The 24,358-nt window shown below is 33.7% G+C and overlaps 1 protein-coding gene across 3 annotated transcripts in view; it reads right to left on the bottom strand.

Annotated features, from left to right (window-relative positions):
- The window catches only part of LOC5578330 (FMRFamide-related peptides), a 92,503-nt gene that overhangs the window by 33,793 nt on the left and 34,352 nt on the right, over positions 1-24,358 (bottom strand). The window contains exon 1 of one of the 3 annotated variants that reach the window (XM_021843996.1): positions 7,882-8,154. The exons of 1 other annotated variant lie outside the window; for it this stretch is intronic. The gene's annotated coding sequence lies outside the window, so the exon portion shown is untranslated. One more of the 3 variants, XM_021843998.1, reaches the window with a different exon arrangement.

Raw genomic sequence — 24,358 nt, 5'->3', positions numbered from 1 at the left:
GTTTCGCGAGTGCTCTGTAGCATATAGTGTAAATAGGAAACCATAAGAAAAATCAAACCATCATTGGTCATCGGAGAGTTCATCCAGTTCATCAAGTGTTACAAATCTGCATCGGGTTCCAACTAACTAGGTGAGATTGTTCTAATTTATATTGTATTTATTTATCTTTTTATATCATATATATAACTGGGTTGGGAGGGACCATCAGGGCACCCGAATGAAGCGATTTGGACAGGGAGCTTGGGACTGCCTCCTCCCTGTTGTTAACATTTCGTGGATTGAGGGCGGGCTCTTCGACCCCATCTATTGAGAGTATTCTGTCAATCGAGGGCTTGATTGTAAAATTGTTCGTGAAAACTTTCTTCTGGAAGGAGATTCTTTTCCCCTGCCGCGGGTTTCGTGCAAGTGTTTCTGCTTGCGGGTCCGCACATCCGTTTTTGGCCCTTCATACAGGAGACTGACTGCTCGCGAACAACAGCTCAATCTTAATTAAATCGCTTTTCAGATTATTCCAGTGCTACACAGTTCGAACGAAACGTGTAAATTTCTGAGACATATAATGCACATAATTGGAGCGTGGAATATAATGGATATTTACATGATATGTCATGTAAACTTCAGTTATATGTCATGTAATCCAGCAGGATCCTGAGTGATTACATGACATATAACACATTTTTACATGATTTCAGAATTAAATTTACATGACGTTGTGTTTACATGGCATAAATGAAGTTTACATGACGTGTAATCTTCATTATTTTTAACTGTGTATAGGCAGATGCCTTTCTACAATAGATGGTAGAACCAAATCATCATCATCATCATCATTTTTAATTGTTTTCAAATCTTATTTTACAATTTAAGGCAAAAAAAATAACTAAATCATTATATTTTCATCAAAATCGTTATGGGAGATTTGACTGTATTGTCCAAACCATTTCATATTGGCTCAAAAACTAAATATGAAGTAGTTAAATCACGACATAATAAAAAAAAACCAGTATTACCCAAAAAATTCAATTTTTTATAGTAATGCGCGGTAATAGGATCCATACATATTGAAGAGGATCCATTCACCGTGCATTTGTGTTTCGACTGAAACACAATAAAAAAATCTTATTTGCATAAAATCTCATGGTTCATGCGATGAAATACATTTTACTAGAAGTATCTACAGCGAAAACTTGTTTAAATTAATTAAAATTTGAAACTCTAACATTAAAATGAAAAATGTTAATTTTTGGCATTTCTACGAAGACTATTGAAAAATCCCATTATTTAACAGAATTTACATGATTTTGACTACATAAACTAGGTTTTTCAAAATGTTTTGTGAAAAGAACTACTTCATTTCATCAGTTTTATCTTATTTTGCTGACAAAAGAAGAATTTGCGAAAATTGTATGAATATTCTGTAGGAATTTGTATACGTGCACGGTGAATGGAGGCTGCACGGTGACTGGTGACTTAGCAGTATCAAACTTCCAGAAAAGGGTGGTCAATGGCCTTTAATTTTAACGTCTTCAAATCATTTTTAACACTGCAAGTTCTTATCGTTTTTAAGTTCGTCGTCAAAACTAACCCGGATATTTTTTTGAGACATTTTTCCTTTGAATAAAATAAATCCTTTCAATTTAGTTCCGTTACAGCTCTGGAAAACCTGTTCCATCAAGCCCTATAACACCCGAGCTTACCAAATAAATGAGACAAGTAAAAAAATACTACTGCTGTTCGAAATTTGAATCAAGTTTTCAGAATATGAGACATAACGAACAAACTGTTCGGTGTTTGGAGCATTCAAATGAGTAAAAATAACAGTAAAACAGAATAAATCATTATTTTATTAGTTGAATCAGTAGTCTACAGTTTTTTTCAGTATCATTCTATACATTACATTCATTTATTATATCTAGGTGTTCTGCGTTATTAGACAATACTATCATCCTAATTTGGTAAAACAAATTTAAGATTTTATTTTTTTGTTTACAAAATATTACATTTCATTTGCCGTAGCACTTCAGATTTTTTACAGGTGAGTTGATTTCACCTGCTTATAACAGAAAAAAACACGTTTTCAAATTACATAACATAATAATTTAAGCTAAATATATAACGCATTAATCGTGGCAATAGGAGATTGTAACGATTTTTGCCTGTAATTATTAATTATTTTATTTGACATTTGTTCCAATGTTACAACATTGGATATTCTATGTACTGGAACATGTCTACTTGAAGGTTTCAAATAAAGAGCTTTTGGTTTATGTGGGAATATTATTAGTTGAGTTTTTGAAGCACTAGGAGAAATCTTCAATTTTTGCAAGTATGAAGAAAAACTATCCAAACTTTTTTGCAATCGACTACAGATGACACGCACACGGGTAGAAATCAGAATCCAAAAACAAGATTATGACTCATGATATCATGATTCCAGCGTGTTTTCGTCTTATGAAAATACACCATGATTTGGACTCATGATATCATGAGTCAGATTGCCGTAACGCAACACACGCGTTAGGTTTTTGTAGCTGATTGCTCGGAATCATGATTCAAATTCCAAAAATGCTGAGTCGCGCATCCGTTTATGATCGAGAAAAATAAAAAAAAGTTAAAAATAGCACACTTTGAGATTCGATCCAAGAACCTTTCGATTGTGAGTCACGTGCTCTACCACACAACCGCTTCGTCATCTTGAATTGTGAGTGATCGATACGAATGTAATGAAGCAAAGTGCGCCGCTTAGTGTTTTCACACTGGATGTTACGCTTATGAGGAATCATGATTATGACTCCAGGAATCATGATTTGTGATCCTGATATCATGACCTAACCAATTTATGAATTTCATGATTTGTAAATCATGGTGTGGGGATCAGATTTTTATCCGTGCAGGCTTCGTCCTTTAACGGAGAGGCCTGTACCATCCGCAAACAAGGATTTTTGACATCCCTGAGGTAACTCAGGTAAGAGTTTATTCACAAACTTCATAACGCTGAAAATTGCCATTTCTGACACCCACCCGTCCCCTCATAACACTTCTTGTATGAATATTCCACAAACTTTGTATGAGCCGTAACAGCATGAGGACACCCACCCACCCCCTTCAGCGTTATGAAATTTGTGAATGAGCCCTAAGTCAGATGTAAAAATATTGTATAATATTGGTCCCAAAATGCTGCCTTGAGGAACACCAGCTCTTACAGGAAGACTTTCCGACCTGGAGTTCTGATAATTAATCTGAAGTGTACGATTTGACAGATAACTTTGAATTATTCTAAAGTTTTTTAATTTTACGATCAAACCTTCATGCCAAACACTGTCGAATGCTTTTTCTATGTCTAGAACAGCAAGACCAGTAGAATAGCCGTCAGATTTGTTGGAACGGATCAAATTTTTTACACGATTTGGTCATTGGCAAAAATTGAATTTTCGTTGATGTGGGCCATCATTCTGTTCAAAATGACCTTTTCAAAAAGTTTACTGATGGAGGAAAGCAAACTGATTGGACGATAGCTAGAAGCTTCTGCAGGATTTTTGTCTGGTTTTAAAATTGGAACAACCTTAGCATTTTTCCATTTGTCAGGAAAATATACTAATTGAAAACATTTGTTAAATACATCAACTAAGAATGATAAGCTAATTTCTGGAAGTTTCTTGATGAGGATGTAGAAAATTTCGTCATCGCAAGGAGCTTTCACGGAAACACATAAATTTTCAAAACTTTAGTTTCAAATGAAAAAAGTTGGTGTTGTATACGCCCATGAATGATGATTGCAACTCCCCCATATGCCCCATCAAGTCAATAAAAAAAACAGAAAATCTTTTGAGTTTGGATCCAGGTTTCAAATAGGTTTCTGTAACAACTTCTATATGTATGTTATAAGCTGTTTGAAAATCAAACTGCTCGTTCTCTTTACCACTAAAAGAACGAGCATTACAATTTTGAATATAAAAAAAATATTTGGATCCATTAGAAAAACGTAATCCAATAACAATTTGGTTAGTAAATTTTACATTACCTTGGACTTCTCAGTCATAGTGGTAGATTTGAACATGGCATCAATAATTTGATTCAATTGTCCAGAAAGAAAATTAAAATCAGAGGGAGACATATTACTAGAAGTAGGTACATTATCTAATGATTTTCGTTACGATTTTTGGAGATAAATAGAGACAAAGATGCGGAATAGTACTTCCCAGCGGCATTTGATTATTTGACTTGAAACAATTAGAACGGTTGCTCGTAGTATAATAAGGAAGGAATCTTAAATAACCTGCGACGATATCGGCATAGGATTTTCCATTCGAAATTAAAAGATTCGAATGGCTATCCGACGGAACAAAATTGATGGGTATGTATTATGGCGTGTGTTAACTGAAAACTGAGCATTGTTCGAGATTCTGCCAGGGGAATTCCGGCTACGAAGAACGCCACCGTTCACCTGCCTGGTACGAGCCTAAACGATTCGTTTACGCGAAGAGCAATACCAAAAGCAATATTAAAAAGAATCGCTGCAAATTACATTTAGCATCCATGCGGTAATATTTTGATCCATGACTTCACTTTTGGCACCGACGGCACTGAGTGGAGTTCTGGAAATTTCCTCCAAGTTTTGCTATTTCTAAAGATATAATATTATTTAGATCACTTTTGTTAAAGTGAACTAAATAATATTTTTGAGAAAGCCGTTTCCAAAAAATGCCAAATTGGGTTATTTTTTCACGATGATTACTTGGACTGGAGAAAATCCAAATAAATTATTTATTCCATTTTTGATCTCTTCGGGCACTTGAGAGACCTTGCAGTCACTTGAGCCTAGTCACTTGAGAGACCTTTCAAGACGACTTTGAACAAATGATTAGTTTTGTCGCCATAAGTGAAAAAATGTGCTTCTTCTCTTCATGATGTTTGAGAAGAAGTTCGCGATCTTTAACCTTCCAGTCGTCGTGTGGCTGGCCACCGTCAGAACCACCACGTTGCTATTGTGAACGAAAAGCGAGTTTTTTTCACCAGTGTTGTACAAAATACAACAGCGCGACGACTGAAGTGTTAAGGATTTCCTGCAAAATGCGACATTCTCTTTCTTTGCAATTTGGAAGGAAACCTTGATTCCCCTAATGGAGTTCACGATCTCCTGCCTAAATCCCCCGAATTCGGAACAACTGATCACGATAGGCGGCACTCTTTGCTTTTTTACTTGAATCAAAGAGCCTGGGCTAGAGGCTGCTTAGATTAGGTATTCGAAAAAATTATCTAAAGTATTTAACTGATTGCTGATTTCGATGCCATTAACAACATTAACCATTTCACCTTCGGAAGAAAGCGCGCATTCCGGAGAAACGTCCTTTTTTCCATTCTTGCCACGTTTAGTGACAGTTTTAAACCACTCTTTTTTCGAAAGGAAGTTGTGTATTCAGAGATTCGTCCTTCCTTTTGTTTGTATTTGCGACCATATATAGTAACTAAACGAAAGAAGAAGTGACCTTCTAAGAGGTTTTTTTTTCCAAGATGGGCCCAAGATGGATTACCACCGCTAGCTTTCGCTAACGGGTCCAACGCAAAATCGAAGGCACCAAATTCTTGATTATAAACATTATGGAAGGACTCGTGTTTACATTTTTATAAATTTTGTAGATTATTGCACTAGAAGAAAGTAGAATTGTAGATCCACACATTTTCTAAATCTCATTAGACGTATAATCCTCTTTTAAATAAAGGCTATGAAAATGTAGCATACTCCAGTTATTTAAACCATCGATTTCTTCAGCTGTTGAGATTTCGATGACATTTATCAGTACCTGTAAAAAGTGTTTCATTAGTGTATAAAATCATTAATTTTTGGTGAAACAACCTATGCTTTTTGTCAAATAGAACGCCTTTAATTTAGTCTGTTTTTCAATTTTCAGTTTTTTAATTGTTCAAGAATTAATATAAATAATAAAATTTTCACAGTAAGTTAGCTTTCTTATACCAGTAATTATCGTCGTGTTCCAGTAGTGATTGAACTGGTGGAAACAGCACCTAGTGGTGATCATGATAATTCCCTAGTGCAATAGATTTGAACCACTTTATAAGTAGCATAATTTTTTTCGTCCCATCGAGATCATTACAATTTTTTTTACAATTTCTCAAAAGATTCTTTTGCTTGCAAAGCATTGTCATTTGGTTTTTAAGATATTCCGAGTTCTGTAGGCAACCCGAAAACTCTCATATAACATCTGACTGCCATTTTGTTTCTGGTCAATTTATTAAAACATGAAATGAGATAATAAAGTACTTCTTTAAAAATCATAAAAGTTGGTTGAACTGTCTCCACGAAATCTGAATCTTGAATAGGATGGTTTTGTTTCTCAATAGGGAAATAGTGGTTCCAGAAACATAAACCCTTAATTATCCAAAACGGTTCCACCAATTAACTTATTTTGTTTTCCAATTAACAGACACAAAGATTAAATTGTTATTAAATGCCAAACATGATGAACATTCTGCAGCCTTATATATTTACGTGTGTTATGGCTACGCGTCGGTCGGTCTTTAAGACATTTCGGAATATTTCCGGATCCAGATGATACCCTGGGAGTTTTAGATGATAAAATAGATTGTGAAGAGTTGAACTACTCATGTTTGCTTTTTTTAATCAGAATCCTCTCAACTACGGTCGACAACAGCTATTAAAAAAAATAAAAACCAAAAACAAAATGCCAGGCGTAGTATAAGAATATTAGATTATAAGTATATATTACTATATGGGGTAACATTGCTTACCCATATAAGCAACCATATGAATATCACAAATCACTACAACTTGTGATTCCGTCAATGAAATGTCTTCAAATTCATAAGATAGATGCTTAGATATATATATCTATTATTTTATACATTATTATTATTTATTTATTTTTATACAGCTTTTAAATGTTGCATTTAAACCTGATGATAACTTGACTGATTTTTTAATTGTAAATTATGCAAATATCTTTTGAAAATCGCTCTAAATTTTCAAATCACTATAAAACATTTTGAAATATACGTGGATGCTGGAATACTATCTTTCGAATGGTGGGTGCAGAAATGACGGTCAAATTTTTTCGTTAATAACGCATTCAAACACACCGTGTTAGATGTTCTCTTGCATTTCAAATTGATCATTTGCTAAAAAGCTATTGATGTATGATCTGTCTTTTATCTTAAAAAAAAGATAAACATGCTACAATATCTCATTGAAAACAATTCTGTATCACATAGTATTATAGTGAGTCTTACTGTTATGAAGCCTCGTCGCCGAATTCATGAAATAATATCATATTTAATAAGCATTAACCAATATGTCTAAATGATTCAAATACATTACAGTTAAATAATTGTAAAGTACAGAATACACCGCAAGAAAACAAAATGTTATTCGGCATCGATTTCACCATACACATAATTATTGGGCGCAAAAAATGTAGGAAATGATTCGTTGATTAACTTAGTTTAATCTGTGCCGTAACAACTGTTCAAATGTTACGTATTAGTACCGATTATTGATGACATATGTTAATGATAGTTACCAACGATAATCGTGCACGTTTCATACTTTTCACAAAGATAATTACGAAACATTCTATTTCAACGATTTAACACAAACTGTCATCGGTTTTATAATTATAATTTTTTTTTATAATTCGTTGTTTTCAAAATCGATAAGAATAGAATGTAACGAATTTTGAAATATTTTTCCCGCATGTTAACAGTTACTTTATGCCTCTAGTGACACAAAAGTAATATCACTTTTTAGCTGCTATTCCTACACAAGAACGTTGAAGCTGCATAACCACCAACAGATCACCAGAACACATTTCCAATGTCACATTGAATGATTCATAAGCAAATTACATTTATGTATGATGTAACATGGTGCTCCGGAAACCGCTAGATTCGACTAAAAACTGCACTTTCTGTTGCACACGCGAAGCACATGGATCGGGCTAGACTGGCACCCGTTAGAATATCCTACTCTTCGAAAACCACGTTGAGAACTGACAATGTGCGAGATGATGGCCTCTGCTCCTGGGCCGAGTTCGTTGCTGTTGCACTCTTGACGGGACTGGTTGGAGTCCACTAGTCTACTGGTCCCACTGAACCATTTTCGATGCCATCCGTCTTAAAAATGTGGCGGCAAAGCATCGCTACATAAGTTTATGTAGCCTTTTGCGTCCTTCCGACTATAGTGGTGACTGTTTACCCACACATGCTCATTCGGGTGGTACCGCACCGAAGTGGAGGCGAAGGATATCTTTATCTCGTACAGTCAGTGCGTGGGATTGTCAGCTTCCGGAATCTTTCTAAATTGAGTAATAACGTATTTTAGACCTCATTATGCTCCAGATAAGGAGAATACATCGTAACGGCTGGTATATCTAAACTCTTGTTTGGTATTTGCGCAAAATTGGGCGCAATTTATTAAACATTAAAATATTAGAGACATGATCAAATTCCAATAAGTAACTTATAGTAGAGTAAGGAAGGGCAAAATTTCGACCTAAGTGAAATAATCAATATTTCAAAAATATAACTCGTACAGTTGCAAAGAAATAATTACCACACCGTGAACTTTCAACATATTGGCCACAATTTCGCTAAACAAACTTGCGTTAAATTATTTACCCATTCTTAGTCTTAAACGAACCCCACCGGTGCGACAAGAGTTTAAATCTAGTGTGGGGCAAAAGCTCACTGGCTGAAGTACAAAATACTAACACTTTCATGACACTATATCAAAGCCATAAACTTATGTCTGCTGAAAAATGCACAATTACTTTACATACATGTTTTCGTTAATTTAAGGTAAAAGGTTTTTATTTTCTAGCACGATCAGACAAATTTCGATAAATTTAAAAATAATATGTGGATTTAAGGCAATTTGAGAATTTTTCCGTGCGATAATATATTCTTTCCCCACTATGAGCCAAAAATTGTATTCAAGCATTTATGCAAAAACACCTCGAAGCATCCTTATGATAGGCCTTTAAAAGGATCTTATATAAAAAAAATCTAAAAAGGTTTTATTTTTTATTTACCCAATGTAAGTTACAATAAAATTACAATTGTCACGTCTAAAACAACACAATGCGATAAATTTTCCACATCTCAATCTATTTCTATAATATTTGGAGTAAAGGTCTCTTACTTGAATAGCATTCAAACCATAATAAAATTTATAACAGTTGTTTTGAACTTAGCCAGAATTTTTTGAAAGAAACCCTTGCTCCACTCGATCTTTTTTAAGATGCGGAAAAGGTTCGTCCTTAGTGTCATAATCAATACTTCCAGAAAAACTATAAAAGTTGAAAACTCTACTAAAGTCGAGTTTAAAGACACTGAAGACGGCCTTACTGTTGAGGTCTAAATACGGGTATCTGTCAAAAGGTACAAACTGTAGTGGAACTAAATGGTATAGTGCATCGTTTTTTTTTTCATTTGCTTAGGCTGATACAAATATTAATTTTCTTTTATGTCACCCCCCCCCCCCCCCTTCGAAAATCCGAAAATTTTCAAGGGGACAAAAAAAAAGATTCATCATTTTTTGACATTAGTTAGGTTTTTTTTCAATTTTTAAAGTAAAAAACAAGCAAAATAATGATCCAGAAAACGTTTGCAAAAAGTTTAACAATTGTCGTCAAAAATAAAATTTCGAAAAAATAACTTTTTTTCATTTTTATTTTTTTGTTCCTTATTTAGTTTTACCCCCCCTCGTACCTTCCAAGTGGTCTCGGACATAAAAGAAATTTAATATTTGTATCAGCCTTATGTAAGACAATTTTTCAACCTCCTCCTCCCATGGTAAGATTTTTTGAATGAAAATTAAAAATAAATTGTATGGCGCGTAAGAAATTTCAAGAATGGGATTATTGTTAGTTTTGAAAAAAAACGTTGCATAACTAATTTGGGGTCCTTGTATCCGAATATGCTTGCCAAATTCTTTACAATAATATATTTATGGAAATATGTAATCAATGATTTGACAAACTAATATGGAATTTCGCCCCACTGTCTGACACTCGGTAACTCGGTCGTTGAACCTAGGCCAACTTATTTCAATTTCTTGAGTGACTGTTTAGTAAATGTCCACCCGTTTATATCATTCTTTGGTCTTCGTGGCCGTACGGTTAGTGGCGTCAGTCAGGCGTATTGCGCTACGAAGCGTGAGTTCGATTCCCGCTCCAGTCGGTGGAAACTTTTCGTCAAACGAAAAATTCATCGCTGGGCTACTGGGTGTTTGGTGTGTATGTCCATTGCCTAATGTTCGTTATTGTTCAGTCTGTGCAGCCTTTGGCTAAAGACGTTGTAAATTGTTTTTTTTTTAAATAACATTATTTGAATCACCAAAAAAATTGAATTTGTAAACGGGTTGCGTCGATCCCAACGCAAAAGCGATCAGTTTTGCCTGAAAGATAAAGAATACCGTGAAAACCGCCTAAATGTGGTCAATTCCAAATTAATTTCCTAATATCTTACAGAAATTTAATTATTTCAACAAAATGAGCAAATTGGTACGATTTTTAATGATACAAACTATTTTTGGAATATATTTAAATCATCCTCATATAAACATTCAGGCTGTCATTATGTCCATGTTTTTGTATAGAGCAGTGTTTCCCGAACTTTTGTTTTACTTTCGCTCTCTTGAGGTCAATTTATTTCAGTATCACCCCCTAATATGTAGCTTCTATTCTATTCTGTAATGAATAATCACTATACTGTGTTGAGATTTAGATTTACATCTTATCATAGGCGTATCAAAAATTGATCATACTATTAAATTTGTTTCGCTTATACATAGATTACCCGATTTTATCAGCCCCCTTTTCGAAACTTCTTTTGTCTCCATTTCAAAATTTAAGCAAATTATCAATGTTGTTTCTGTCCGTAAACGTATTCAGAGTATATTTTACAAGATTGTAATAAAATTGGAAAAAAGTTGACGATTAAACGGTGACAGCAAAAAGTTGCCCGCAAAAAGGAGCTTACAAAATGGGGTTAAACAAAAACAATTTTGTTATCATAAATTAAGTCGCATAAGAGTACACACTCGCATTGCATGTTATTTTTCACCATATAAAATATGCACGTATATCTTTTCCACTTTTGTACGTATAAGGACTTTTCGCAATATCTTATACGTGAAACTTTGCGCATTTAAGCATCGCATAACGCAAAATGTTATTTCGTTAAACGTACATTATCATACTAGCACTTTCACAAATTTTTGGCCGCCCCCCACCCCCTTTACCAGGCTTGAAAATTGTCACCAGGCGGGCTTGAAAATCGCCCACTCTGAGAATTACTGGTTTAGAGCTTAAAGTTCATATATATGCCTACACTACACCGAACATGATACTGAAATGTTACACTATTTTCATAAAAATGAACATTATTTAACGCATAAAAAAATTAAGGCAACGTCAATTTATGTTAAATTGTCGAACTACTTCACTCCCCGCTCCGTAACGCTTTTTGTATGAAAGATGTAAATTGTTGGTATGATCCGTATCCTACTCTCCCACCCCCCTCCCTTTAGAGCGTTACGTAATTTGTGGATGACGCCTAACAGTACACAATTATACAACAGTTAAGGCAAACAACGTTCATTTACTACTAAGTTTCATTGATACTGGTGCTGTATTAGTAAGAAATAAAATTGGGTGACACGGTGGTCTATTTAACTCTACGGGTCAATTTCATCCGAATTTATGGTAATTTGATTCTATTTATTAATTATAATTTTATTTAACAACAATTATTTTGTATGTTAAAATAATCAACAGTATAGTAAGGGGGTGACCCATTTCGTATAAAGACGTATCGCATAAGAAGATTTCGCATACGGACGTTTTTCATAATGGACGTTTCGCATAAAGCAGTTTTATATAAGAAAAGGTAGCATTAAAAAAAGGCTTATAATTCTCTTTATGCCAAACGCCATTTATGTCCACCCATAAAATTATACGAAACGTCCTTATGCGAAACGTCTTTATGCGAAGCGTCCCTCCCCCGTATAGTAAACTTAACACAAACAAATTATTATCTGCAGGTTTAACTGAAAAATATTATTTTATTTAAACACTTGTTCCAATTGAACAAATTTGCTGAAAAGATCTCCAAATATTTGAACTATTGGAATGTATTGGAAAATGTTTATGTAAAAGAATTCCTACATAAATCATGCTATAAACCAGGATTCCAGATGAAACTACTCGAGGGATTCTGTAATTTACCTCAAGTATCTTTTTACATAGTAGATTCTTTAAAGAAGTATGACAAAAATCTCAGATGGTTGTAAGTTTCTCCATGTAATTCTTTGGACTTAGGGATGTCTCAAAAATTCCTTACAAATTCCCATAAATGTTTCATGAATTGTCTTAGAAAATCATAGGTAAAATAATTTAACCAGAAGTTGAGGTACTTGGTGTTGTTTTTTTTTTCATTTCTCGATTTCTTGATTTGAATATGTTTTTAACATTTCGCATTGATTTGTCAACGAAATAATTTTCTGATTTTCTTAGATAGTATTCTAATATTTTTTACTCAGCATTTATCCAAAACCATAAACAGAAATTCTTCCAACGTTACATTAGGAATCATTTCAGTGATTTTTTCCGTCTTTATCCAATGCTTTATGACAGAGTCTTATTAAAATTACCAATATAAATATTTAGAGAAATATCTTAAGAAAATCTCAAGGTAAATGTTAGATTTGAAGGAAAATTTAAAAAAAATCCTCAAATGATTCCTTTAAACATGCAAAGTATCCCTGTGACATTCTTTAAGGAGCTCCGAAAGTAACTCCTGAAGAAATTAAGAGGAAACATATCTTATATGTATCTTTTTACTATTCTACTAAAGGTACAGCTTTAAAAAAAAATCAATTATATTCCACCATTCTCTGACATATGGTAACTTTAGTGATTTACCCATTTATGGCCAAATTTGCTGATACACCATCCTTTCACTCCCAGCAAAAAAGAAAAGTAAAAAGCGACTTCAAAACTTGTTTGGATTACTAAAGAAACTATATTTGTATAAACGAGAGCTAAATCGTGAGTTTAAACCACAGTCTTAAGTTAAAATTTAACTGTTTATGGTAGTTTTACTAAAAAGTCTCATACTTTTAAAATCATGTACACATATTTATCGATCTACAGCAAATTATAAACGGTTTTCTCCGAATTTTTCAATTGGTAATCTCAGAATAATATGTGGAAAATAAAATCGATTTTATTACAGTGGTGTTGCCAAATTAGATAGTTGTCAATGTACTTTGATAGGTCTTCTAAGAATAAAGCAATTGTATTTCTAATGTGATTTAAATGTGACGTGGGGACTTCATAAGTAACTCTATGAAGGCGTAAGTTATTTTTATATTAATACTATATTAGCACTTCCGTCAGGACGTACTTCTAAACAAAAAATTCAACTCATATCAATTCCCTTCAAATTTAAAATATTTTTCTTTAAAAATATACGGGAAAAATGATTTTGTAAAATTGTTGTTTCAAAAACAACTTGTTTTTTCATCAGGCTTCAGATTGATGATGCGGTAGTGCTTCGTGAAGCCCAAGCAGGACAGTTCGGTTTTGCGTCGTCCGATCGATTTTGCTCACGATTTCGCGCGTTTTCGTCGCCGGAGAATTTTTTTTTCCTGTTTTGGAGCGTCTTGCTGGGTAGGTATTTAGGAAAGCCCAAGCAAGACGGTTTGTTTTCGGAACGCCAAGAAGTTTTGCTGTCAGTGTCAGTTTTGTGTTCAGTCGAGAATGGATTACCAACTGGTGAGTTCGTTTCATGCTTATGATAACACATTTTTTCTTGAAAGCGTAACTTTTATGTAATATTAAAACAAACTTTGTATGGTTCGTCACTATAAGTGTCGGCATTATGCTATTTTCTTATACAATTTCAATATACATATATTTTCCTCTTTTTGACATTATTAAAAATTATCTTTTGAATTGTTCGACATTGTGAATGTTGACGTATTTTTTAAAACTTCTACCATATCGAGACAAAATGCACAGTAATACTCATATGTCATTTTCAAACAAACTATGTATGGTTCGTCACTACAAGTGTCGGCATTATTCCTGTTTCAAATAATTTAAAATATATACATGTAATTTTCAGTTTTCGTCATTAATAAAAACGTCTTTTGAATTGTTCGACATTATAGATGTTGACGTACTTTTTAAAGCTTCTACCAAAAACTTCTCGAGACAAAAATACAAAACTAGCTTTAAATCTTCTTCTTCTTCTTTCTGGCGTTACGTCCCTACTGGGACAGAGCCTGCTTCTCAGCTTAGTGTTCTTATGAGCACTTCCACAGTTATTAACTGAGAGCTTACTATGCCAATGACCATTTTTGCATGTGTATATCGTGTGGCAGGTACGAAGATACTCTATGCCCTGGGAAGTCGAGAAAATTTCCAACCCGAAAAGATCCTCGACCGGTGGGATTCGAACCCACGACCCTCAGCTTGGTCTTGCTGAATAGCTGCGCGTTTACCGCTACGGCTATCTGGGCCCCTAGCTTTAAATATAAGTCTTATATTTCCCCCTTGTCCATGGATCGCATCACCGACCAGAGGTGACTCCCAGATCTTTTCCTCCCTCACTAATAAACACCCTTCCCGTGGTGATTGTGGAGATGCAGAGGTATTATCGGTCTCTAGAAGCAACAATCATTACACCCTAACATTCCTTCCCCATCCCAACTGACTGTAAGGACTTGGCCGGCGCCGTTATTGATCAATAATATTAGATCTGCTAAAATTGCACTTCGAGAGTAAGCGGAAACTCCCATCCCTTATTCATTTGGGTCGTAGTGCAATTCTTACCAGTTCCGATCAATCACGGAGTAGCAACCATTGACATGTACAGTCAGTCTATGCTATGCTATGCTATGCTATCAGGCTTCAGATTGATGATGCTTCCGTAGAACAAGCCTTTTTTCAAAATAAAAAATATAAATTATCGATTTTTTCAGCCAATTTCTAACAATCATTGATTTCGATAACCTCCAAAAATCGACCGATCTAATCGTTGTTCCATATTCGCGTGAAATTTTATTATTTTAGAGAATTTGAATCATCACAACATTATACAATACTAGTCGAACGATGTGCAAAAACCCGATTGAAAATTCATTGATAAATTAAAAAGATACAGCATGCCCAAGGTGCCCACTTTATAAAATGAACAGTCCTTAGTAAAATTTCTAGAAAAATACTTGAGAAACCTTCGGAGTTGTTTGCTGAAGAATCTTTGTATACATTGGTACAAAACTTATGAGCCCATACCTTATTTTTGAATGTAATTTGATAGGTTACATTGAGAAGTTTCTGAAAAAATTCTTTCGGAATCCAATCCCAACTATTCGGAGAAAATTCTAAACACAACTCTGCAGCAATTTTTAAACGAATCCCTAACTCATTCGGAGAACCACCTCCCCTGCCCCCTGATAGAAATCCTGGCTACGCCCATGGGTAATCTCAAGAATCCCACAAAGTGCCGCATGTGGCACGACTGAGGACGTTTGTCTTGTAAAAGCAGATACCGCCGGGCGGAGTTACATTCTTGTGGCTAGTATGAATGTTAAATAACTAATTGATGACCAGCTAGTGGCCATTTCTAACGTATTCTTCAAAATTCGCATTTTTTTATTATTCTGAATGCCCTTTACGCAAACGAATTGTGGAGGCTCATACCAAACAGATGAACGGGAACGTTTATCCTACCCCTAAGTCTGTGGGTAAGTTGAAACTAAGGTCTTCAGAAAACTAGTTTTGATCTAACCAACCTTGGGGGACTTTTTTTTTAATTTGAATTGTACTACACCTTGAATGCAGCGGGTACACATAATTTCGATTTTGCCTTTTCAAAAACGGAGCCTGCCCTGTTGTATGATGTATTAATATAGACTAGCTCACTAGCTGTTGTTATAGAAAAAGGCCTTAATATTTTTTGACAAAAATCTTTGCAGTCTTCAATTGCCATGATACGTACTTCGAATATATAGGCTAAGTTTGCTGAATAGCATTTTTTCTTTTTTTATAAGCAGGTAAATTCAAGTCATTAGTAAAAATTCTGACCAACTACAGAAAATGAAATGTTGTCAAAAAATATTGTCAGTTGTAAGTTGATCGCGAGTTTTTTTTTTTTTTTTTTTTTTTTTTTAAATCTTTATTTGAGTGTATTTTAACACACGAGGGCTAGTTCTACACTGTTGATCGCGAGTGTTTTGATGGCTTTCTACGGTATCTACTCTAAATTGTCAAAAATTTGTCAGTTATGGGCAGTTTGTTTCTTCTACCAAACTTCGGACATAAGAAAAACACAAGTACCTAGTGACTAATTATTCGGACTTCAGTGACGAAAACAACCATAGCGCACATGATGCTATACTTAATGGTTTATAGGACAAATATTGTTTTAATTTGCTACTACTGATAAATAACTATTAATCAAAATAGTTCCGAAACATTAAGCTCACATGAAATAATATTTATTCAAGCACTTTTCATAGAATTGTTATCCTGATACAGAAAAAGATGACGGGAAATAAAGGGTTATATATTCGTGGCAATTTTGAAATGTACTCAAAACATCACTTCCAAGTATAGACCAGCACTATAGGTTATGAAACCCAAATGGGTTCCTGCTTTTCACTCAATGACGGTCATGTTTTCCGTCAGAATCTTCGGCTCCTAGCGTCTCATGTGGCCGTCTGGCGAGTTGTGAAAATTCATTCATTCGTTTTCGTGTTCTTCCCACTGACGTCGTAGATTCTCTCATTGCAAATGTTGCCAAAAAAATCAGCACCGGACTGAAATACGACCCGCATGTCTTTTCCAACGCCGTTATGGCTAGTTGCCAATGTGCGTGGTTGTAGTCAGAAACGTGGATTGTTGCTAGATTCGAATAGATATGCGGAAAACACTTCGTTGGGGGGCTGTGAAGTCTTCCGCCGCCCAGTTCAGATTTTATCCAGAGGAGAAAAATCACGGCTACTGTCGGTTGCTTGCATTAAACGGATATACAAACTTGTAGCGGAAGGAAACTGAACATTTTACGCACCGGTGCAAATTCTAAGGAGCATGTTATATCGATATAAAATCAATGAATTTATTTTTTGATTATAGAGAGCAAAGAAAGAAAAACTTGTTCCACTGATCACGCAGTGTGAAACTTTGTTCTTTTAAACATATTTTATAAATTTTATTCATGAACGCATGAACACAATGAACACAAGCACGCAAATTGTATTAGAGGAATATAATTTTCCAAAATATAAAAATTAGTTTTCAATGTGATCTTAAGGTTTTTTTTCGAGACGTGTAGCAATAGAGAACTATCACTCTTTTCTGTTTCGCTTATTAGCTGGTAAACAATCATTTAATTTGGCTCATTCAAAATGTTAAAAAATAAAAGCTCTACGTCTTTAAAAAATAATGACATCTAGAGAATCCAAGATGCATTACATGTTTTTCTTTATATCACCTCGGGTAACATGGCTCAAAACGCACTGATGAGGTGAAATAGACCGACTGATTGAATCATTCCTAACAGAATTTGCATTCTTTGCCAAACGATGTCAAAAAATGCTAATCTAAAAAATGCCGCTTTAAGCCTTTGACATAAACCCATAGAAAAACCTTGTGTTTTTCTGTGTTTTTCTGTGTTATTCTACTTTTTTAATTTTTTGCCTAAGTGAAGCTTTCTCCATGATGTTATTATGATGATTCCATACAACTAAGCAAACTCATGGAGGAGCTTTGGCTACTGACTTTTTGTTATCCATATTAAATGATATTCTATCCCAACGATTGGGACATTTTGAATCAGGCCCATTTTAAAACCGTGATCTAGCTTAAAATTGCATTTTGTTTCATGGTGGTAGTTAGCAACAGTAGGATTCCGTTTTTGGCAGGCAGGAGTGGTCATTTTTGGCACCTCTCTGATGTTGATATTGCGACACTACCTCTATTCCAACATCTGAGGCTCTTATTTATCTCGGGGTGATCATGTGTTTGCAACGTTTCGTGAAAATATACTCATTTCAGCTGACTAAGCTGTTACTATTGTACTAGCTAACTTTTATGAAAACCCATAACATAATTTACGTTATTCAAGAAAATTTCAGATTTGTTAACAATTTGGACAGAAGCAAGATAAATTGATGAGCCACTTTTTTTCTTTGCTTGTTTTGGGGCCTACGCGTTGTGTCGCTTATTTTGAAATTCTTGAAAAGTATGGATAGAATCAATCAATATTGTGAGATAAGCAAAATAATAATACTCATTGGCGTAGGAACAAAGGGGGCCAGGGGGCAGACCCCTCCAGAATTTTGGGTAATAATGTACATAACATTAAAAAATAAAATTCTCATGTTTCTAACTTGAAGAAAAACCTTCTGAATCAATTGATAAAAATTCTTCAGTAGTTACGTTTATTTGTTTTTCATAACAATAGTGGGAAAACCTCGCTTGTGTTTTCAACATCAGTGTTGCGGTTCTAACTTCAATGAATCATATGACAACCGAAAGATTAACCACTTTCGTTATTATTTTTTTAAGTAATCCGTTATTTTATTTTTTTAATAATCCATTAGATCCACCTGTAGATAAAAGATAATAAGTAATTTCTTATCTTCCATTGCTTCGTTGTCTATCTGTTTTTCTGTTAATACTGAGAAAACTGTGAAGATGTTTTATGTTGAATAGATTAATTGAATTTTGAATAAAATATGTTTTTGAACAAAAAACGTATATATCTTGACAAATAATCGAGATAACTCTTGGTAGCTTCAGCAAAAATGTGCTCAATTGAAAGTTCTAAAAGTGTCTAATACAAAGTTATCATAAAAATTCGTTGATTTTATGATAACTTTGGATATATACTATAAATCAATTATTATTTGCTAAAAAGAGCAAAAAATGAGATAATTTTGCTAGAACAACCAAAATAATTGTAGGAAATGTCATTAGTAATTAAATAAATAAATTATTACATCAGATAAATCAAAGTAAGTATAATTATTTGCTGAAGCAGTTTTAAAGTGATCCATGTCTACCTTTTTGATCGATTACATAAGACAGACATTTGGAGCTTACATCTGACTTTTGGACAAGATTGAGGCATCCGTCGAATGCAATCCTGATTAAATCGTTGTGACAGATGGGATGGCTTGGATTGGATGGGATTCGTTGGATGCCTACCCAGCCAACCAAAATGAACGTAACGGAATCACCTGGAGACTTTGTATGTGCAAAATTTCACTTATAAGATGTCGCGAAAAGGCCTTCTACGCACGAAAGTGGAGGCGATATGCGTGCGTATATTATGTGATGAATATTAACATACAATGCGAGTGTATAAATTTTCTACCGAACTAACCTCTGATCTTATGCGACTTAACTTATGATAACAAATGTTGATTTGACAGCTGCTACGGATTGTTTCGACTTACTTTGTTCGAGTGTACGGGACGAAACAAAATGTACAGATGAACTCAGAAAAGAAGTGTTTTATGCGAGGAAACTCAGCAATCTGACGAGTTCATCCACGGTGTTTTGCGGGTTTGGTGTAGTTGGTATGAATAAACGAGCTGTAACGTGAACTTTCATGCGATTTCTGGTTGTCTGGGTAGATAAGAGAATTGAAGATACCTTTACATCATCTCATAGACATCATAAGAATACTCCAAATGGTATGTTTTGTTATGGGTTTGTTAAGGTGGGTTACAAAATAATGGAATTGAAATTGTATGCACGAACTTATGATAAGTAAGTCGAAACAGTAGCAATTTATCATCGATTCAATCATAGAAGTAGTTGTGTAAACTATATTCCACGTTAAATAACAAGACTCCATCTATGGATTAATACATCATAGACCACTATTAAAACTACTTTTACCAATAATTTTCCTTCTCTAAACTCCTTGATTCAGCTAACAGTGATTGATCTAATATCATTACATTTTACGTGTTGATTTCTTTACTTTTTACTTTTTCTCGTTATTTTGATTGTTTTAGCAAAAATATTTTTTGGTTTATATATCCTTTATATAAATTTATATATCCTAATATATATTTATATATCCTAATATATATTTATATATCCTTATATATATTTATATTTATTTATATATCCTAATGCGTTGACTTTTATGATTACTTTATATCAGACACTTTTAGAAGTTTTACTTGTGCATATTTTTGCTGAAGTCACCAAAGAGCTACCTCAATTGTTTGTCAAGGTATACACGTTTTATGTTCAAAAACATATTATTTTCAAAATTCAATTATTCTCTTCAAACAAAAAAACGTCCTCACAGTTTTCTCAGTATTAACAGAAGAACAAATAATCTTCCTAATGGCGTTAAAAGCTTAAAGTGCCTTTCAGAAATATTGACATTTGAAAACAACCAATTTTTGAAGAAAATCTTTGATAACTCTGCAACCATAAGAGATAGAACAGTAGTCTTCGGCAAAAAGTTGCGAAATCATGAGAACTTAAAGTGCTCGGAACAAAGCTTTTGCAAGAAATTGTCGCATAAAAAGTTATCGAGAAAAAACTGATTTTTCAGGACCACCCTAACTTATTTGTTTAAAAAAAAAATCATATCTCGCAAACCATAAGAGATATGAATTTGGGTTCTTCGGCAAAGTTGCTTCAAATTGATTTTTCTAAAACATTGTAGAACATTGTATTGGTCTAAATGCATCAGCAAAAAAGTTTGTATTCTGATCTACTAAAACACGTGGGCCACCCTAACTTCACATTACTGAAAAAATGTCTGAAAAATAAGGATAAATTTTCCCGGAGACACCACGGCTTAGGCGTAAATATTGTTGTCGTCCTATATATAGCTTTGGAACCAATGTGCATTGTCGATTATAAAAGACGAAGGCAAGAATTTTTGTAGTAAATTCTACAAAAACCACCTAATTTTTTCTGGGGGGTACATCGTCAGGAATTTCGTCAAAAAGTTTCAGAAATTCTAGGCTGATTTTTTGAGTTTTCCGACAAGAATTCAGTTTTTTCTCTAAATTTATTTTAATTTGAAATTAACAAAAAATTGAAGTTCTTCTATTTTGTTGGGTACTTTACTTCATAAATCTAACATAATTAGGAAATGGAGTGATTTGTGTTATAATTTGTAGAGACATCTCCAAAAATTATTGAGGAATTTCTGAAGTAGTTTTTGAACAAAATATGGAGAGTGGATAGATTTATAAATGTTATGTATGGAATAATCCCTGTATTCCCTGTATCCCTGTAGAGTATTTTTAGAACCTTTAAGAGTATCTGATGGAGTGTAGAACTAGCCCTCGTGCGTTAAAATACACTCAAATAAAGATTTAAAAAAAAAAAAAGAGTATCTGATGGGATTCCTGGAGAGTCTTTTTTTAGAAATTCAAGAATGAGTTGCATAATCCCTTAGTAAATCTGTTGGAAAATTTTGATTTGAAAACCCCCATAATTATCGCTAGTGCTGTTGAAAGTAAATAATCTCTCAAAAAACACTAGGATGGATCCCTGGTGATTTTTTTTGGAACAATCCCAGGACGTCATCCCAAGTGAAACAATAATATAATTCTTCGAAAAAAAATTCCAATTAAATTGCTTGGGAAATCTTTGAGTGTTTTGCGGAAGAGTTTTTGAAAAAAAAAATATCAGTTGAACATATTCCATTAGAAGCTTTATAGAAATGTTTTCATTTTTCATGATTTTCTTAGGTGGGTATTGTGCTTTTTAGATAATCTGAAGAAACACTAGAGAACTTCATGTGAAAAACTGCAGATATATTTGTGAAGAACTTGTCTGAGAAATCGTTATGAATATTTTTCCAATTGAATCCTGTTAAATTGTTTAAAAAAATCTCGTGGAATATTATAAGGAATCTTTAGAGTAACCTGTACCATTTTTTTTTATTTTGAAATCTTTTTGCTGCGTGTTCAAGCAATCCTTGAAGCATTTCTAAGAAATTTTCTGAAAGATTCGCTGCTAGAATCTGAAAAAAAAACTTAAAACACTCAAAGGCAAAGTTGAAAAAACTATTGGAACACTCTTTGAAGAATTTGTAGAAAGAATCTCTGCTTGGTGATCTCGAAAACAATTTTAGTGAGATTCTTAGAATTTCATGTATTATTTCTTAGATAAATCATCAGTAATTCAAGGAAATCCTGTCAAAAATTATTAATGAACGATTGGATAATATTTTAGACTAACAATCGGAATTTATGTGTAATAATTACGTAAAGGACCTTCATGCAGAAATGTTTAAAACTTTTTGAAAGGATTTCGAAAGCAATCTCTGGTGAAATTCTTCAAGACCAGAAAGCAAACTTCAGCAAAAAAATCTTTTGGATAATAGTTGGGAATGATTTTCCGTGTGCACTCCAGGAGAAATTCAATGAAATTTCTTTATCAGAGCTCTAGGAGAATACACTGAAAAAGTACGGATATAATATATGATGAAATCTCCGTGTGAATTCTCAGATAATCCTCTTAAAAGTAGAAGTTGAATAGCTAAAAGTTCGTGGAAGAATTATAAAGGGATATTTCTTGTGTGTTCTTTAGAAGCATTTTTCAAGGATTTTTTATTGCATTAGACAAATAATGAATATATTTCGTAGCCAAAATTGAAATTTACTATTATCAGTGATGTACAGCGATATGAGACACAAATAAAATCGCTGAAAATCTGTGCAAACTACGAAATTTGCGAAAATTGTCATTATTGTGATCGACATTACTTCGGTAAATCAAGAATTTTCTAAACCCCCTCCTCCCCTAGGCTCCCTCCAGAAAAAAAAACCTAGCTACCCCAATGATAATACTATGGGCCAAAACAGAGGTCAGTGAAACAAAAGGTATCCATTACCTAATGCCCTGTCATGTCTACACTGTGCGATTAACTTTCAATTAAAAATACTTAAATTTTACATTAAATATTAGTTTTATTCAAAATAAGGTATGGGTAATTGAAACAGTTGAAATGTACGTGAATTTCTGTTATTCAAAAGAGAGCATGAAATTAAACTTTGATCTATATTTTTTATATTATTTCAATTTGCAGCTTACTTCGAAACTACACTTTATTCTATATTTGTTAGTAGAACCAGTAGTGCTCAGGCTGAATTAAACTGAGTGCTATAACACCATTTTTATTCGAAGAAACGGGCCGCATAAAATAATCAAAATGTTCCTTACGAGATGCTGGGGATCCCTAGTTGAGTCTAAGAGTTTCCTCACTTCATTTCGGAAAATACTTACGGAATCCTACTGTGGAGTTATAGTGGTATTCTAGCTATATCTGGAGGATGTTAGCTTTATTTTGTCAGAAACAAAATTTTAGAAATAAAAATGTTCTCAACTCACCGAATTTTCTCGAATTTTATGCTATAAACTTACTTTTAGTGTTCAGCAAAGTATAAAATCATTCTATTTTGTAACACTTCGAATATTTTTTATGAACACGTGTTTGTAAGAATACAGAAATAAATTCATTGTTGGAAATGTCCAGTTCTTGAAGATCCCTTGTGAGATTATTGTTTTTACATGGCCCTTACATACAAATAGTATTTTAAGTTTATAAAAACATTGAAAATTAAAGTTGATAAAAACATCTGTGTAACATCTGTCACAATTAACATTACGGATCTATATAGTCATAGCATAGTCCTACCTTGCGGAATTCCATTTGGAAACTTGGATCTTATTACTTGAAAAAGGCACTAATCTTTAAAGTGGTATTTTGGACCATATTCGCTTACTATAAATCATATGAAAGTGGGCAAACACGGACCCGTAATCGAAATATCCGCTAAATTAGAATCTCTAAATGAAAGACTTGCAGTCTTCTTCAGTGTCAGTTACTCGTATCCACGATACGAGTAACTGACACTGAAGAAGACTGCAAGTGGTAGTCGAAATACGCGTATCTGTCAAAGATAAGCATTTAGGAGCAGAATTACTCCATCTACTTTAAAGTTTCACTGTAATCATAGTCGCAAAACTTACTTTTGTAGAACATTGTAATTCCATAATAAACAAAGCAAACAGTATGCTTGGCTCCATTGAAAGGTTCAGCAGCAATTTTAAATTTTCAACCCTCATACAATAGGGTCCTAAAACCCTGTCCCAATTTTGATACCAAACGCTTTAGTTTAAGCCAAAAACACATGTTAACTCAATTTATAAATGATTTTCGTTGGTTGAAGTCAATAAAACATTATTTTCTTGTTTTTGAGATTTTGTCACACCCCTTGGTATAAACTCAAATTTTTGGGTATATTTAGTTTTCCATGTCC

Source organism: Aedes aegypti, chromosome 2 (assembly GCF_002204515.2).
Source record: "Aedes aegypti strain LVP_AGWG chromosome 2, AaegL5.0 Primary Assembly, whole genome shotgun sequence".
NCBI classification, from domain to species: Eukaryota; Metazoa; Arthropoda; class Insecta; order Diptera; family Culicidae; genus Aedes; species Aedes aegypti.
This window is presented reverse-complemented; position numbering and strand designations above follow the sequence as displayed.